This window comes from Heliangelus exortis, chromosome 12, assembly GCF_036169615.1.
Source record: "Heliangelus exortis chromosome 12, bHelExo1.hap1, whole genome shotgun sequence".
Lineage (NCBI taxonomy): Eukaryota > Metazoa > Chordata > Aves > Apodiformes > Trochilidae > Heliangelus > Heliangelus exortis.
Window position 1 is genome coordinate 14,980,180 of NC_092433.1, and position 6,192 is coordinate 14,986,371.

The window sequence follows — 6,192 nt, forward strand, 5'->3', positions numbered from 1 at the left end:
CTCGTGTTAAAGAAACCCTGGACCTCTGTGTTCTCCTATCATCTATTGCCTCCTTTTATTAATTTATTTACACATAAAGGCATAAATCTCTTTCATTAATCTCCCTTGTAAGAGCTGTGCTTGTTTACAAACAGACAGTGACAAGTTCACCTCCAGGCTGTTTGATGGTTGGTATGAACTGACATCTTTCGTGACTATTTCAAGCCTTGGACTGAATGAAGCAGAGGGATAAACTGCAGCTCCCTGCCCAGAGATGCTTTCAGGCAGAGGTGAAGCCCAAGGGCTAGAGCGTGATTATTATTAAATCAATAAATTGAATTTTTTTTTTTCAAAAATGCTGCTTTTGGGAAGCGGGGATCAACGAAAGCATCATTTCTCTCTAATCAAAAGCACCAAATAAATATGAGAACCCTTTTATGCCATTTTCATATCACCCTTAATCTGAAACCTTGGCAGACAAGTGAAATAATCCAGAGTCTTTCTGGCAAATGGCACAGACAAGACTGTTGAACTGCTCCCAAGTACCACAAGCTTTCTCCAAGAGTCTTTCAGGGGACACTATTAATTGAGGTTGCAGGGAATACTGCTGGCAGTTACAGATGATCAGAAAATGCTACCAGCTTGATTTATATGCATTCTTTGGCAACTTTGAGACCCATTCCAGCTTTAAAATTAAATCTCTATTTGTCTCTGCTGTCCTTCTTAACATCTTACACAGCAAAAACAATGCCCACAGCCAAAGCAAGGAGGTACTAAACAAAGACATTGATTAGAAGAGCACGAACAGGCAGAACACAGCTAACAACATAAACTGTTTCTCCAACCAGATTCTCATGCCATCTCTAGCAGAGAAGCTTTAGTAGCTGCTTCCCAAATGCATTCAGTGGGAAATAAACTACTGCAGCCTGGCTGCATTTTTCAAAGAATGAGCCCAGACACCTTGCAAAACCCAAACAGATGCAAAAGATGGTGGATAAACTCCCACCACTTCCATGCCCTTTCCTCCACAGCTTGGCTCTGCAATGCTGTTACACCCACATAATCCAGCAGTAGGGAGACAGGTCTTCTCTGTTACCTTTTTGTCTGTTTTCCTTCTTTAATTTAGGCAAAGATTTTTAAAGCAACAACTGCTTCTTGCAATAAGCATGCACAAAAGTAGCTGTACCCTCTATACCTTACAATACCTTTACCTTAAAATAAGGCAAAACTTTCTAGTGTCTTTGAACAGAAGGCAATGCAGTAGGAAGGGGATGGGAGGCTGGGAATGTTTGAACAACTGCTCACAGACACCTCCAGCTTTTCCCAAGCAGTTGGACATCATTGGTTCTTTGGTCCTTCCCTTCTTCCTTTTCTTAAAATTTGAGCTTTCTTGCTCCTGCTCTCCCAAGACGTGACTACATTGACTCCAAGTGACATTTCAATCACAGAGGTAGGTCTCAAGCACAATACATTTTAAAAAAACCCACTAAATCAGAGAATGCCACAAAACTTCAAACGCAAGAGTTCTCATGCCATTGATAAAATAAAATCCCTGCTCTAGACAGACACATTGGCTGGAGACATCTTGCAGAAAGATGCATAGGGAAGTAAAAGGGAAAGGGCTTTCACAGATGAAAAGAATAAAACAGAATAATCAGCCAGTCAAGAGTTCAGCTGAAATATATTTCCATTCCCTGGAAGAGAAAAAACCCAGTTTTTCTTCCCCAACTGGCACCATCAAGTGCCATTTCAGCCTCTCATATTCCCATACACAATTCTACAGACAATGAAAGCGTGTGCCTATGTCATGCCAAGCCATCACCTTGTGAATTTGTTTACCTCTTAGCATCACACTGACTGAGCACATCTCCTGCAGCTCTTCCCCTTCTGATGATACAGCTGAAAACTCCGATGTGAATGGGAACACACTGCAGTTCCTGTCAAGGAGAGTGGTAATTTCCACCACTGTTTTTGCTATGCAGGATATTCATGCAAAGCTTTGCTTAATCATCTGCTTGGCCGTTTAGCAATAACATTCTCAACAACCATTTAATTTAATGATCAATTATTTTTTAATGAATACTTTGATTACACGTAGTTGCTGGAGGCCCTGCCAACAATCAGCTGGTCTGGGGTTTAAAGCAGCAGATGAAAACACACTGGATATAAGAGAAGCCTTAGCAATTTATGACACTGTAAGTGGATTACTCCAAAACCAGCACGACACAGAGCAGTCAGAGAAGGACTGAAGTCCCTACATCAGATTCCTGCAATGTCCTTAGCACACCAGAGAAAGGCTCTGCAGACTGTGGCATCCAGTAAGATTTAAAATGTTGAAAGAAAATGGTATTACTTCTGTCCTTGTTTATCTCTTTTACCATAGCTTCTCAATATAGGGACTGTGGTAGCTCCCAAATATCCTCTCAACTCTGTATTGTATGCTCCTCAGATTTGAGCTGCATGTCCACACAGCTCCCCAGCTCCCTGGGTCCCCAGCTGTGGTGGGATGGTAGTGCCTGGCCACATTTTTAGGTGATGGATCATCCCCAGAGCATCCCCCTTGGCAGGGGAGAGGAAAGCAGCATCTTCCTCCACCTGAGTTCCCGCCAAACGTGCGGCTTTGACAGAGCAACCCCAGAAAATCAATTCTGCAGGAACAGCTCTTCTATGGCAGAACAAGAAAAGGAGGACATGGACCTGTTGGAGTAAGTCTGGAGAACTCTTCATCATGATCAGAGTTGTGGAGAAGCTCTGCCATGAAGAGAGACTGAGACAGCTGGGGTTGTTCAGCCTGGAGAAGGCTCTGGGAAAAACTTAGAGCACCTTCCATCACCTGAATGGGCTACAGGAAAGCTGGGGAGAGACTTTTTCAAAAGCAATGTAGCAATAGGCTGAGGGGAAATGGTTTCTAACTGAAAGAGGGGAGATTTACATTAGATTTAAGGAACAAATTATTTACTTTTTGGGTTGCCAAGTGAAGCAGTGGATGCTCCATCCCTGGAAGTGTTCAAGGCAAGGATGGATGGGGCTTGGAGTGATCTGATCCAGTGGGAAGTGTCTCTGTCCATGCAGGGGGGTTAGAACTAGATGATCTTTAAGGCTGCTCCCAATCCAAACCATTCTGTGATTCTAGGAACCTTACCAAAACTGACCCAAGCACCCAAAGCCCTCTGTTCACTGTGGTGCTGCTGAGCCAGCAGCAATGCCTGAGGACAATAGTGAGTCCCAGCACTCATCCCAATCTCTGCAGCCCAGCATCACAGAGTTGTGCCAGACCCATTTTCAAAGCCACAGGAATTTTGGGGGCACCAGTCCTAATGTCCTCCAGAGGACCAGATTTCATCCTCGGGATGGATTCCAATTTCAGTCCAACACTGCTGATTACAAGGGAGACCATCCTGATAAATGGCAGCACACACAGATGCAGAAGCAAATCACCCCTGCAATCACCCAGGGCTTCTGAAACCAAGAGGCATCTTGGCAGGATACATGAATGGCCTGATTGTGTCCATTTTCAAGAAGGAATACATATGTAAAGGGCTGCCATCCAGCTCAGCCTGTACAAGATTCAGCTCTGCTGGAGGAGTAATCAGTCTGCTGTGGGAACAAACACATAATGACTGCTTTCAGCTGCTAATGCCACTGCTTTTTCTGGAACAACATAGAGGCCTGAACTGCAAATTCACATCTGGCCTTGTTGGAAATTAACTTGGAACTGAAGGGGGGTTTGCAATTAGCCTTTGGAAAAATCTCTGTTAATTCACAACTGTGGATGAGGACACTGGAGCCTGGCAATGACATTTCAGCAGGATTTGGTGGTGTGTCTGGAATAGTGGAGGGGTTGTGTATTTATTTTAGGGCAAGACTATCTTCTGTTTGGCTTTGGTCTATGAAAGAATTCAGGAACAGCAATATTACATATACACATGATTTTCACAGCAAAATGCATTGTGACTACAGTTTCCCATCATGTGCAATGAATTTCCCTGAACACCACTGGCATGAAGATGCTTCATGGCTAATTTTTGCTATTTCCAATTAAAACTGGCATCACTATTTGTACATTTGTTTTATTCTTGAAGTTTTAGTTTTCCATTCTGCTAAACCCCCTGAACCTGTTTAAGGGTTACAAAACTCATCCCCCAAAATTGGTTTCCGACATCTTGAGCTTGCTAGGATTTCTTAAAGGGGTATTTTTTAAAAACTATTAAAGTCACCAACAAGATTAGTTACTTTTTAGCTAGTTTAAATAACCTTCTGTCCTGTCCCCAAAGATTTGAGAGGATCATCCAAATCTTAGCTCTAGTCAAGCAAAAATAAAAGTCTGGCACCTCCTTATTTTTCCACCAAGCAAATAGGCAATATGAGGAGAGGAAGAAAAGACCTCTATTTCCTGGTAGTGCTGGAAACAATATTATAAATTTGGGGGTTGTAAGCACAAGCTGCAAATCACCACTTTTGGACAAGAAAGGGAGGTGTCCCCAGGCCACTCTGCCAGGGGGTCAGCACCAATCTCTGCTCCAGCCTCAAGACTGCACTTGGTGTCATGATGTGCTCCTAATGCTCACAGGGAATTATCTTCCAGCTTGACCTGGTGCTTGAAAACCTCTGTGGCTGCTCCTGACAGTACAACTTGAAGGGCTCAAGGGAAGGAGGCTGAAAATAAAACCCCTCTCATTCATATCTCTAAGTATTTTGGATCGTTTGCTGACTCACTTTGCAGTTTTGCTTGCAGCAAACTCCAAGTTAAGTTCCTGGAGAATAATGACCATTAAGTGACTGAGACTGCTTTAGTTCTCTGAGCCTTAGCAACAGTGATTTCACTTGCTTGTTGCCATAACAACCACGGTATGCACATCAAGGTCACCAAGCCCACTTTGTTTCTCCCCTGTAGCTATGTCTCTGATGGTTTATATGCCTCATTTTTATTGCAGATTCATACACAAGGACTAGGAAGAAAAAAAAAAAAAAAAAGACACTTTTTCATCTTATGAGTAAACAAGCACATGAAGATGGGCTTCTCTCGAGGTGTGGACAAAAGGCAAAGCACTGATGGGAAATGTTCACTTCATTCTTAATGGAAAAGCTGTTCTTTAAAAAAATAAAAGTATGAGGTCCAAAATACACGCAAAGAGTCAAATCAGCAGTCAGTTCTCACTAATAAAGATGAAAAAAGCTTTCCTGAACAGTATGTGAATACAATTTCCTTCATTTCCAAGAGGACCCACCAGCCTGCCTCGGGACATTAGCGTGGTGACAACAAGGTCCCTGAAGTGCCACCTCAGACATTGAAGAATTCTGACTTTATTTCTTAAATAAGTACAGCTTTACTGGAAACTCCCCAGCAGTGTTAATCTAACAAACCACAATGCCCAGCTATTCCCTGAGACACACTGGCCTGGAATAAGCTGGAAAGGAAGAGAGGACCACTGAGCTGGCTGATGAACTGCACAGCCCCAGGTCAGGCCAGAAATCACTTGCAACATCATTTTTCTTAGTTATTTCTTTCACAAATTTTAAAGGATACAGATTTTTACTCCAGAATATTTATACCTCACACATCATTTTCACTGTATAGAAGGTTTATAAAACATTATTTTAGTACAAGTGTGAACTGCATTCATTTGCCTCATAAGTCACCCAGAGGCACTTTCAGAGGAAATGCTAAGCTGCTACAGAGCATTTTTTCCACCAGAGCACTTTTTCTGCCATGTAAAAGAAGAGAAAAGAATTACTCTCTCTGAAAAAATATAAATAACTTTGCCATCTCTTCTTATAGCCAGCTGATTACAGCAGTCAGTGAATGAAAGATTTCGACTGCTTATTTGTCAGCTTTATACCAAAAATACCAGCAAAGAGATGAAATGTCTAGAATTGCAGAGGGATTTATGAAGCACTAAATACTTCTACAAATCGGGACTGAAATGTAATTTCATATACACATCTGTAGCTGTTGGCTGGGGGACAAGATAGACAAGCAGACAAATACTCACAGGCACACTGATAGACAGACAAACAGCTAGACAGGAGATGGACCACAAAATGTCATATTTCAGTTTTGCTTTATCATTTAGAGTAGGTTCAACCTGTTCCAGCAGAGATTCTGGCCCAACCTACCTGGCATCTTGCTAGACAAAGCAGAGCAGTAATTTCATTTTCCAGATGGAAAAGAATTACTCTCTTAAAAGGAAGATTTTTGACATGTGTCTTACC